Below are 12,374 nucleotides of genomic sequence, written 5' to 3' on the forward strand. Positions count from 1 at the left end.
TATGACTTCAAGTATTTACCTGTCTTGTCTTCCAGCAGGTTAAGTGTTTTTGGTGTAACATTTAGTTCTTTGATCCATTCTGATTTTAGTTTAGTATATACTGAGAGCGATGGGTCTAGATTCAGTTTTCTGCACGTGGACAGCCAGTTCTCCCAGCACCATTTATTAAAGAGCTGTCTTTCTTCCAGTGTTATGTTTTGGTCCCCTTGTCAAACATCAAATAGTTGAATGTGTCTGGAGTTGTTTTTATATCCTCTGTTCTATTTCATTGATCCTCAAGTTTGTTTTTGTGCCAGTACCATGGTTTTTTTTAAGTGTCACAATAGCTTTATAATATAACTTGAAGTCTGAGATTGTGATGTCTCCTGCTTTGTTCTTGTTGCCCTGAATTGCTTTTGCTATTCTCAGTCTCTTCTGGTTCCTTACGAATTTTCAGATTGTTTTCTCCGGTTCTGTGATGAATGCTGTTTAGATACTGATTGAGATTATGTTAGATCTGTATATCAACTTTGGAAATAAGGCCATCCAGGAATAGGAGTTGTCTATTTTCTGATGTTCTCTTCAATTTCTTTTTTCAGAGTACTATAGTTTTCACTGAAGAAGTCTTTCACTTCCTTAGTTGGGGTTAATTCCTTAGTGTTTAATTTTTCTTTGTGCTACTGTGGATGATTTTTTAAAATTTATTTTCTAGTGAGTTGATTATTAGTGTAGAGGAACACTGTAGATTTTTGTGTGTTGATTTTGTATCTTGCTATATTACTGATTTTGGTTATTCTAAGAATCTCTTGGCAGATTTTGGTGGGGTTTTTCTATGTAGAGGATCATCTGTAAATAATGATAATTTGACTTCTTCTCCAGTGTACAAGAAGCCTTTCATTTTTGTTACCTAATTGGTCTTTCCAATCTTTTACTTACTGTGTTGAACAGGAGTGGTGATCTTTCTTGTTTTCTTTGTCTTAGATTCCTACTTTTTTTTTTCCTGCCTTTTACTTCTTTTTTCTTTTTATTGGTACCAGGGATCGAACTCACGACTGCCTGCTTGCAGGGCAGGCGCTTATGCTGCTGAGCTAAATCTCCAGCCCTGCCTTTTACTTCTTGAGCTCAATTTTCTTGCATTTTTCTAGCTTCATAAAGGAAAAAAACATTTTTAAGCCTGCATTTTTATTTTAAGTATATAAAGGTACATGTTTGATGTTTATGTTTTTGTGATGTATCAATCCTTTTATTATTAAGTAGTTTTTCTGATAGTAATACGTGTGTTTGTCTAACGGTGATGTTAATACCACAACTCCAGGGTTCTTAGGCGTATGACTATGATTATATTTGCTTATATTCTTTTATTCTCACCTTATAAGTATTTATATGTAGAGTGTTTCTGCTTTCATTAGAATATGATTGGGTCTTGCTTTTGTATCTAGTCTGATAGTTTCTGCCTTTTAATTGGAATGTTGAGATCATTTGTCTTTATGTGATTATTACCATGTTCAGATTTATTTCTGTCATTTTGCTATTTATTTTCTATTTTTCTCACAGTTTTGTTTCTCTTTTAATTTTTTCCTTCTTTCTGTTGGGTGAATTGAGTATTTTTTTTTTTTATTTAAAGGAGAAAGAAAAAAAATAGTACTAGGGTATAAGTAATACATAATTTAAAAAAAACAGTAAGAAATCACTAGTTAATAGATTACATATTGTCATCTTAGAAATAGTTGTTCAAATTACAGGATTAAAGCATACAAAGTGGACATTCAAACAGTGAGACTGCAAACAGTTGTGTTCAATGATCCAACAAAAACCCAGCAATATGGTCTTCTATCTTAACACACCTAAACACACTTGCAGTTGTATCCTTTAGAGCACTTTTTTTCCCTTTATTTTTTACAACAACATTTACACATTTTGAGTTTTATTACTCCCATAGTTCTTATTACTTTTTTTTGGAAGAAAATAAAACCAAATATGACAAAACAAAGGAGTCAGTCAAAACAAAGGATGGACGTAGTACATAATGTAAAAACAGAATACAAGGTAATCAGCAATGGTTACCATAATGCCTCTTGCTACCTTAAAAAGAATTGCCTATATCATTAGGTATAATAAAATTGAACAAAACAGTACAGAACAAGACCAATAAAACCTAAACATTGGAGACCTTACAGGACTTCAAAAGAAGATAATAGTCAAACCAGACTGGGCATCATAGTGAGTCTTATTGCCTTCAAAGTAATTGCCTATACTCTCAAACTTGATACTATCAAACAGAACAGAACAGAGTAAAATCAGTCAAAACAAAATGGTGGGAGAAATATAGGGCTTCAAATCAAATTAATAGGAAATCAAAAAAGTTACTATAATATATCCTGCTAATTGTTTTGATTTTTCCCTTAATTAAAAAAATAATAAAATAAATAAAATTTTTTTTTTTAAAAAGGGGGAGATTGAGATAAAAGAGGACATAACAACATAACAATACAGGTCAAAGCATAACAATGTCAGCAACCTAGAGCTTCACCACAAGATAACCCGACTTAATAGTAGTTACCATAGTGTCTCTTTCCTTAAAATATTTGAGTATAACTTTATATACTGTGGCTTCAAACATATCAAGGCAGTGTGAAACCATTCAAGAGGATGAAAGTATTACAGGGTATTTAGAACCAGCTAATGAAAATGAACAATAGTTTCTATATTATCTCTTTGCCTATAAAAATTTTTGTTTATACTATCACATATAATAAAATCCAGTAAAGTACAACATGATAAAACCAATAGAGACAGAAGAACAACAGTTTGGTGGGACTTCAAAACAAGATGATATTAAATCAGCACTAGCTATTATGATGCCTTGTTTTCTTCAAAGTAGCTGTTCATATCATCACAGGAAATAATATCAAACAGCCCAGAATAAAGCCATTCCAATTAATGAGTGAAAATTTTATAAGGCTTCAAAGCCATATAATGGGGAATCATGATTACCACATATTTTTGTTTGTTTGTTTGTTTGTTTTGTCTTTTTCGTTTTTATTGGTACCAGAGATCGAACTCACGACTGCCTGCTTGCAAGGCAGGCGCTTATGCTGCTGAGCTAAATCCCCAGTCTCTAATTACCACATACTTTTATGTATTTGTATCATTTCTTACACTTGGGAAACTTCGGTATTCATACATGTGAGTTTGATTTATTTCACTTATGAGTATGGTCTCAAGCTGTACCCATTTATTTATAAATATCTCAATGTGTTTCTTCTTTATAGCTGAGTAGTACTCCACTGTATAAAAATACCACAACTTTTTTATCCATTCCTCAGTTGATGGACTTTTGGGTTGTTTCCAAGATCTGGCTATTATAAATTGTGCTGATATAAACATGGGTGCATATATGTCACTGTGGTACGATGCTTCACAGTTCTTCTGGGAAGAGCAAGGGTTAATTCCTTAGTATTTAATTTTTCTTTGAAGTGGGATAGCTGGAACAAATGGGACTTCCAATCCCAGCTTTTTGAGAAATCTCCAGACTGACCTCCACAATGGTTGTACCAGTCTACACTCCTACCAACAGTGCAGGAGAGTTCCTTTTTCCCCACAGCCTTTCTAGCATTTGCTGTTGTTGGTTTTCTTGATCCTGGCCATTGTTTCAGGAGTGAGATGAAATCTCAATGTGGTTTTAGTTTGCATTTCTCTAATGAGTAATCATGCTGCACATTTTTTCATGTATTTATTTGCCATTTGTATTTCTTCATCTGAGAAGAAATGAGTATTTTTTTATTTAAAGAGAAAAGAAATGAGTATTTTTTAATATTGCGTCTTAATTTCTCTCTTAAGGATTTTCAAAAACTACAGCAGTCTAGTGTAGTGGCTCCTAACAGCAGTCTCAGCACTCTGGGAGCTAAGTGAGAGGATCCCAAGTTTGAGCCCAGTGTGAGCTTCTTAATGACTTAAGGAGACCCTGTTTCAAAATGAAAAGAAAAGGGCCTGGAGATGTAGTGTGGAGGCCCAGGGTCCAGCCCCCAGTACTGGGCGGGGGCTGCCGCAACTCGGCGTTACTTCGTTCACTTTTATCCATCTTCTGTCCATCTTCTGTCCACCCCCCTTCTGTCTGCCTGCCGTGGAAATTAATTGTTGCTCCTCTGTACTCATCTTGTCCGTGACATGTATGATTTGAAGGCTTTGGCTTTCAGATGACTCTGCTTTTCTTCCATTTGCAGACTGTCTGTAAAATGGCTTCACTGGTGAGTGAGCGTGCGGTCGTACGCCTGCTCTTCTGTGAACCGTGTGGTGACGGGAAGCTCTTTCAGGTTTGGAAGGTGGGAACATAAGAGTTTCCGATGGTAGTTTCACAACATTCATTAAAATATTAAAACCAGTTCCTCTAAGGTTCTTGTCCAGTTTTCAGTAGCCATGGTAGAGGAAACTGTGCCCAGTGCGAACTGTGTAAGGAAAATATTTGACCAGTGTTCTAGTTTTTATTGCAACTAGGAAGTACTTTGAGACTCAACATAAGAATTGTTGTAAATCAGTTGCTCTTGGGTTCAGCGTGAGAGGGAGGGATCTTGCTGGCCGGGGTTAGGTCTTTGATTTCTGGCCATGGTCAGAACCTCTTAGCTTTACCGTACCTTCCACCCCAGCCCCAGCTTCCCTGTTAGCTGCTTGCCATCTCGCTGTCGGAGTCTTCGTTTGGAGACTGTTGCTGTCCCTCCCTAAATGGCCTCCGCCTCCCCCTTGCTGCCTCTAGGCCTTGCTCCTCTGGCCTTTCCCTCCGTGTAGCTGGCCAACATGGTGGTCTCCTTACTAGGCAGAGACTATAACAGGTCTCTTTCTTCCCCATTACTCTTCAAATGCATTATGTATCAAGATCAATTAAGAGCCAGAAAAACGCTCACATTGGGTACCTTGTAAATGTTGTGTTTTGGATGCAGCGGAGGCACCTCACACAGTGCCGGTGGGTGCCAGGCTGGGTGAGGGCTTGTTAGCTGCCCCACTAAACGGGTAATTGCTTTCCAGGTCCCTGCTCGGTAGTTTTTACAATTTATAAAGACAAAAAGGAAAGATGTGAATAATGGGTATGTCTTTTGCATTCTTAAGGTGTGTGCTACAAAGTTTGGTGATGTTTGTCACGCTGTTGGACAGGAAGCTACAGAGAAGATTTTGGTATGTGAAATTTTTTCAGCCCTAATGGCTGATTCACTTCTGAGTGCACTTTCTGAATCTGCATCTTTTATTTGCAACAGCAGCGCAGTCTTACATTCATCAGTATCAGATTTCTCGACAGGTAGCCTTTTTCCTAAGCACGAGGCAGCTCTTGTGAGGAAAGAGGCCGAAGCAGCCAGGCTCGCGCCTCCTTGCCTTCCCGGTCCCTTGTTTCTTCTCACTGTCCCGGCCGCTCTGTCCCTCTGTCCCTCTGCACTGCTCATTCTAGTGCACGGCCACCTTGCCCTTGGGCCTCAACGCCTTTGAGGGTTTTATTGGTTGGTAGATCACTGGCCTTTTGGGTCTCTTTTCTGCCTCGTTGCCTGTCACCTCGCTCAGTTCTGTACACTGCCCTGGCCTGTGCGGGTTTCACCTCTGTCACCCAGGTATCTGGGTTCTGGGGATGTTCGGGGAAGTGGGGAATACTTCCGTCATCTGTGTATTTGATAAATTCTCATGCACAGCACAGCAGACGACAACTTCACCAGCCAGCTGCGGGTTCAGCTTCCTTGAAGTTTCCTGCTGTTGCACCCACTAGGCCTCTGCTGATTACCGGCCCTGAGCCCCAAGTGTCTTCCTGCCTGCTGGGACCCAGCTTCCGTCCACTTGGCCAGACTCCCCTCCCCACAGTGCTGCAGTGTTTCCCTCTCCCCTCCTCGTGCCCTCCCCTCACTGTTGTTAGAGTATCCCAGGGGAGTTCTGTGCTTGGGGGTCTTGATGGTGGAGCCCCATTGTATCCATCTTTGTTTCTGGGTGCTCACCTGGTACCCACCACCTAGAGGACTGCTGAATGCTCAGAAACCTTTGGCTTTTACTGTTACCCAATGGAATATACTACCGGTGTGGAATTTAACCCCAAAGAGTATAAACTTTGATTATTTTAAAAATCAAGGATTGCTGTGAGCTCGAGGCCAGCCTGAACTACATAGTAAGACCCTGTCTCAAAAAGCCAAAGAAATTGCTTCTTGGTGTGCTTCAAGTGTGAAAAGCCAAGCAAAACAAGACAAAAAGCAAAAGCAAAAACAAACAAAAAAACCCCACCAAGATATATTTACCTTATGAATTGAGGGAAGCTGGTAAGATGTTTAGTGGAGAATTCAGAGCACCTCACATTTCTATTAAATCAAGGAATATGAAAGGGAGCTTACAAAAAGATTCAAAACCAGTCAGTCTCTAGAGTGATAACTGCGTTCTGCTGGGCACAGTTCACATTTCTGCAGGCAGGAATGATGTATTACTAAAACTTTGCATCTCTACAGAGTTGTACCGTGCCTAGTCAAAGGCAGGGACAGTTGAGAAAGCTCACTGGGACCTTCACTAAGTCTGTCTTTTACAATCTTACGTACATTTCATGTGATGAGTATGACATTCTATTTTTTTGGAGTTTCCTCTATTTTACTAAATTTAGCCAAGTCACAACTAAAATTAGTAGGTGAAGAAGTGTTAGTTCTGCTTACCACACTTTCTGTCTGTCTCAAACCGTTGCTTTTAGAGCACTGTGTATTTCCCTTTGTTCTGATTTTCTGGATTTATCTTTACTACAATATTAAGACTAGTTCCCTGCATCCTACAGTAATCAGATTTGAGTAACTATTTTTTTTTTTTTTGCTACCTCGTCAGATTCTTTGAGCTCTGCTCAGATAACGATGGGGTGTGCGGGAAGCCTGTGCGCAGTGCTTCGTGGCTGTGTCCTACAACACCTCTCCTGAGGTCGGTGGAAGCCAGCTCTCGCCTCTCTTCATCAGGCTCCTCCGCGACCCCTGTCAAAGGGTAAGTGCTGTCAGCACTGGGTGCTGTCCACCTGTCCAGCTGTGTCCAACTTCTGGGCCTTGCTTCAGTTGCTGGACTTGTGTTTTGTTCTTTCAGTTACTGATTAGCATAATTAGATTTAGATCTTGTGAGGTCTAAATCTAATTCTAAGGTAACTAAAATCTCCAAGACGTAGAGGTGAACACTGAGGAAGAATATTGCGGTGAGCGTCTGGCACTTGCAGCAGGTGACTGTCACAGCCATCTTGAAAATCAACTTGAACTAGCTTATTTTGAGAATAATAATAACTGTGGAGCTTGTTGGTTTAAGGAGTCAGACCCAGGTGGTTTAGTTGAAAATTTCACCAAAGTTCTTTGGCTTCAACCCTTTTCTGCTGCTCTCTGGATGTCAGCCCCATCCTTTGCAAATTCTTTCTTCTGAAGGCTGGACTCATGGCATCCTGTACCTATGGCATCACATGTATACAACTTTGTGACCTGAGAGAAAGGAATTCCAGTTTCTTGTCTGCTCCTGCCCCAAAATTAATGTATTGAAAAAAGAAGGACTCCCAGTTTGGCTTAGCTGGATTATGTGTCTGTCTTTGTGGACCAACCACTTAGTAAAATGGAATAGGATACCATAACCCAACCTGAGTTGTATCACAGGTCGGAACTGAGGAGGAGAGCACCACAACTGAGTGGTTAGCCTTTTGTTACTATCATAAACCTGCCTGTGACAGTTCATAAGTATTATTTGTTGTGAAATTAATACTCTAAATGAAAAGAATGTACATAATGGGCACCAAATTTCTGTTTATTTTCTTTTGGAATTTAGGGGCTGGTCTGGGAAGGAGTAAGTTTGTACAGACCCAACTTGGTGGATGTCTGGGATCAGCCTGGGGTCTGCCTGGCCTCTGTTACCTTGATCTTGCTCTCTGGTTTCAGGTGCGCTAGGCTGCCTTCCAGTCCCTTGGCCCCTTCATTTCCACCTTTGCAAATCCCTCCAGGGCTGGCCTGTGCATCCGAGAGGATGGCACCCTGAGCACGCGGCCACCGAGCCAGGGTCTAGAGGCTCCCTTAGTCCATGTGCTTGCGGTGATTCCTCCCCCCCCAGCAGGTCCGCACCCAGCAAGATCATCACCAGAACTCCTGCTTTAACTTAAGCATCCACCTAGAATTCTAGCAATTACCTCGTCTGGAATTTTAGTAATAGTGACCTTCTGGGCAGGATGGAATATTAGAGCTTTAATTATGTAAAGAAGCAAAAAGTAATTGCAATAATGATTTTGAAACCTGACTACTGGGTTATAAATAATGAAGCTACTGTGTTTCCTAAATTTAGATAAAATATTCATTGAGAGTAGTGATTAAATAACCTATAAAGGAAATTTTCTCTTACTTTTTGATTAATGAAGTTCTTTAGATAATTTACATAGGGCAAAATGTGAATTCTCCCAAAGTCCTGTGCTCTTTGTGAAATAGTATGTTCTGTGCACATAAAGGTGACATTCGTGGTCACCATTAATAAACCCCATGGTGTTTTATATGGCCGTTGATCTCGGGTTTTTCATATCTTTCTTCCAAGGATGATGTACCCACCACACAGCATGAGGTAGTTTATAAGTGTGTCTCCATTGTTAGTGTTAGGTGGAGTGTTAGGGTAGGCAGGTCGTACCTCAGATCGTGGAGATCGCCTGTGATTGCTTTGGCCTTGCCTTTGTCCTTCTCTGTCAGAATCCATTGAACTTCTGCTAAATGTCAGGCCCTGGTGCCACATATGTAATTGAGAAGTACTCCAATATGATCAAAAAGTATAGCGAATACCAATTTTAAAAAAAAGTTTACAGATCACAGTGAAAGACGTGTTACCCTGAATGCCCTTTAGAATCGCCCTCTCTCTGTGGGCACCCTTCTTGCTGCATTCTGAAGCAGCTCTGGAATCCTCTTTTGTTTCTTTAGTTGTGCTGTCATGGCTGCCTCAATATTCTGTATTGATTCAAAGCTTGTACCTTTTATGGTCATTTTGACTTTGTGGAAGAACCCAAACATGGGTACCGGGTACAGCGATGCCAGGTACAGCGAGTAAGGTAGACAAGGGCACGCCGCAATGCTTTCTCGAGTCTGCCTTTCCGTTGGGTGGCATTCAGGAGTGGCGTTCACTGTATCTCCTATCATGCTGCATGAAGGCACTCCTGAAAGAGGACTTCCAGAGCTGCTTCAGAAAGTGGCAAGGGTGCTGGGTAAGTGTGTTCACGGTAAAGAGAGGATTCCGAGGAGGATTCATGGCAGTGTCTTTCACTGATGCACATTTTACCCACTTACAGTTTGATCCCTCCTATTCCCCATCACAGCTTGCAAGGTGGGTAACAAATGAACAGCCCTTGCAGTTTTGGCGCCTTCTTTTTCCCAGTGCCCACTTTGGTGGACGCACTGCTGGGCAGTGGACTGGTCAGGTCTTGGCAGCAGGGAGTTTCCGCAGCCGCCAGGAATATATCGCCACTTGAACTCGGTGAAGGGTGGCTGGACGGCCATACATTTCCTGTGTGTATCACACTGTCCTTGGAGCAAAGAGGGCTGCTGTAGTCTCACCCTTGAGGCTTTAAGTTTGTAACATCAGGGGTCCCCGGGGGGCTGGTGATGAGTTAGGGGAGAAGGACTGGGCTCGTGAAGATTCAGATCTCCCGGTTCTCCATGTTACCTCCAGACTATTACATGGCACTGAAAGTCCTTCTGTTTAACCCAGGGCGACAAGGCCCGTGTAGAGAGAGCCAGATCTGTGTGCGGAAGGGACACCAGCAGAAACCAGTGTTCTCCAGCATGGCAATAGCTCTTCCAATGGCCTAACAGAAAACCTGAAAGAGAACCCTGCTTTGGTTGGAGCAGGGTTGACGAGGCTTTCCCCAGAGGCCATGCCACCTCAGAACTCCCTGCTATGAGTGGTTCCCCCAGTAGAAACCTCCCAGGAAACACAGCAGGTGTATTCAGTAATGTCCTTTATTGGCGAACTCTTCTCCCTGACATAAGCAAGGACATGGAGCTGTTTCTGAGTGGGGACGGGGCTCAGGAAGAGGGCAGCGTGGGACCAGAGACTGCTTACAACAGCTGCGTGGCTAGGGATGAGATTCAGAAAGTCCTCAAGAGTTTACAGCAGCACATGACAAATGATCCAGATGTTCAAGGTGAATGTTCACTGTCATTAAGGAGAAAACAGGTTAGAAAATTTCTGTGTTGTGCCTTGCACATGGCCACTTCCTTCTTCCTTAGGCCTGTATGGTGGTGCGTGTGTCCCCCATGTTTATTGCACTGTACGTTCGTGCAGGAGTGAGACTGGTCTGTCTCGCCGTGGTCAGCAGGTTCAGAGAGCTGTGCGAGGGCTGTGCCTTCGGGTCTGCACATAGATGCGCGTAGCCTGAAGGCAGTTCCCATAGAACAGGTCTGTAGCAGTGGAAGTGCCATCAGCTTCATGGGTGCTGTGACATCATTTCCCATACCTAATGCCCTTTCTAGTCACGAACAGCAAAGGGTGGTGTTCCTTTAGGAGCTTATTAAATCACGCCTTAGCTAAACTCTGTGCTTTCTGTCTTTGTATTGCTTGGAAAAGTACAACTCCTTCTTTGGGGTATTTTTCATGTTATGACTAGTGCTCCCACTGAGCGTCTGATCTGAGAGCCAGACCTCGCAATCCATATCCATTATCACGACTCTCCTTTTTCTAAACAGTGCTATATTTGTATTCTTCTTTGAGTTGGAGAAATTGGAAAAAACAACACTTGGTGCTGTTGCTGGGCGAAGATTTGTGAAGCTTTCAGGAAGGGAAATGTGAAGATCCAGTTAGCCCTGTGATTATTCTTTGTCCTTAAGCTTATGAAGGAAATTAAATCAGTGTTTGCTGAAGGAATGAGCACGTGTAACGTATCACATCTAATAGCCACAGACAAAGGTCTGTTTTTGGAAAACTCATTACTGGATTTGTCTGATCCTCAGTGTTAGGACCTGCGCTGGGGGCCAGTCCGCAGTGATGGACATGTTTTGCCCTGGGGACCTGGCCGAGGAGTCTGTGCAGCAGCCCCACGTAGGCTGTGATGAGCACGGGGACATGATGTGTTCCGGAAGCACAGGCAGGAAGCTGATCTTTCCTGGGGACACAGAAGATGTCTGGGAGAAGACGTCACAAAGCCGGTGGAATTTGACCTGCGCTTGGGCAGGGTGGGAAACTGCCCTCAGGGGAGGTTGAGAGATGAGTTCCAGGGAGTTCTTTCAGGTCAAGCCACTGTTTGTAGTGTATTCCATATACATGCTACTTAATGTCTTTGTAAGATCTTCTCTTTAGATCTGAAAAGGATCTCTAACCCCAAAAGAGTCAGGAAAAAAACGACATGTTTAGTTTGTGGGCTGCCTATGGTAAGAAATGTCCCTTAGGCCATTGGGAAGGACCTGGTGTGCTTCTCTAAGGAGATGGGACTTGCCCTTGGCTTGGTGGAACTTGTCCTGAGCCAGCCATAAGTTCCAAACATTTTAATGATTTGGGGGGTACTTTGAATCTTAACTCGTAGAAAACTGGATGCCAGAGGTGGCATTGTGTGTATTGGGAGGCTGGAGACATAAAAACATGGTTTTATTTTTATAGAATGATGTATGAAATGTGTCATCTTTATTGTTATATAGTCTTAGTCGTCTTGTAGACAGAAAGTCAGGTAGCCCTGGGAGCTTAGTAAGATCATTTGACTCACTAAATGGGTTTACGCTTGCACAGGTTCACTGTGTGTGTGTGTAGCCCAGGCGGTACCACCTAGTTTATCAATGGGGAGGACACCTCTTGCCAGTGTGGGGACCTCCCAGCTGTCATGGTGCAGCAGTGTTGTATTGTCTTCCTGGAGAACACAGTGGAATCAAACTCTAGTTTTCCTGATTGATGGTTTTCAAGTTCAATTCGATGTCTCTTATGTAGCTTGCATTTAGTTGAAGTGGTTGCTAGTAAAGGCCCTAACTTTGCACCGTGCTGAGGAGACTCCAGAGCGCTGCTGCCATACAGCCTGACACCGCAACAGGCCTGTCGGTTACTACCATCTTGTGCACACTTTTCTACAAACACATAAAGTCATTACAGTTCTTGCAACTTCTCTCCCTGCAGCTCAAGTTCAGGTTTTTATCTGCTGCACTGAGAGCTGCACAGCTGGACTCCGCAAATGAACCTGAGAGCAAGCTGTCAGAAGGTCTAAATGAAGTATCCATTTCAGAGCCCAGCTCTGCCTCCAACAATCAGATCCCTCCGTCAGCTTCATCATCTCGGAATGAGCTCTCTGTGGCCAGGATATTACAAAGCACAGTAAGTATGTGCCCCGTCCCTCAGCCACCGAGGATGTGACAGAAATCACAAGGCTGCATTTTCTTTTATTAATATAGCCCCACAGAGAAGATAAATGGCAAATTTCATTTCATTCT

The 12,374-nt window shown here is 42.4% G+C and overlaps 1 long non-coding RNA gene across 1 annotated transcript in view; it reads left to right on the forward strand.

Annotated features, from left to right (window-relative positions):
* The window catches only part of LOC100735786 (uncharacterized), a 76,777-nt gene that overhangs the window by 61,729 nt on the left and 2,674 nt on the right, over nt 1-12,374 (forward strand). The window contains exons 7-9 of the long non-coding RNA XR_010047283.1: nt 5,080-5,145; nt 6,805-6,954; nt 12,064-12,258. This is a non-coding gene — a long non-coding RNA (uncharacterized LOC100735786). The remainder of the gene's footprint in view (nt 1-5,079; nt 5,146-6,804; nt 6,955-12,063; nt 12,259-12,374) is intronic.

The sequence above is a fragment of the Cavia porcellus genome, unplaced genomic scaffold (genome assembly GCF_034190915.1).
Source record: "Cavia porcellus strain 051 isolate PalLab524CR breed Dunkin Hartley unplaced genomic scaffold, mCavPor4.1 scaffold_5, whole genome shotgun sequence".
Classification (NCBI taxonomy): domain Eukaryota; kingdom Metazoa; phylum Chordata; class Mammalia; order Rodentia; family Caviidae; genus Cavia; species Cavia porcellus.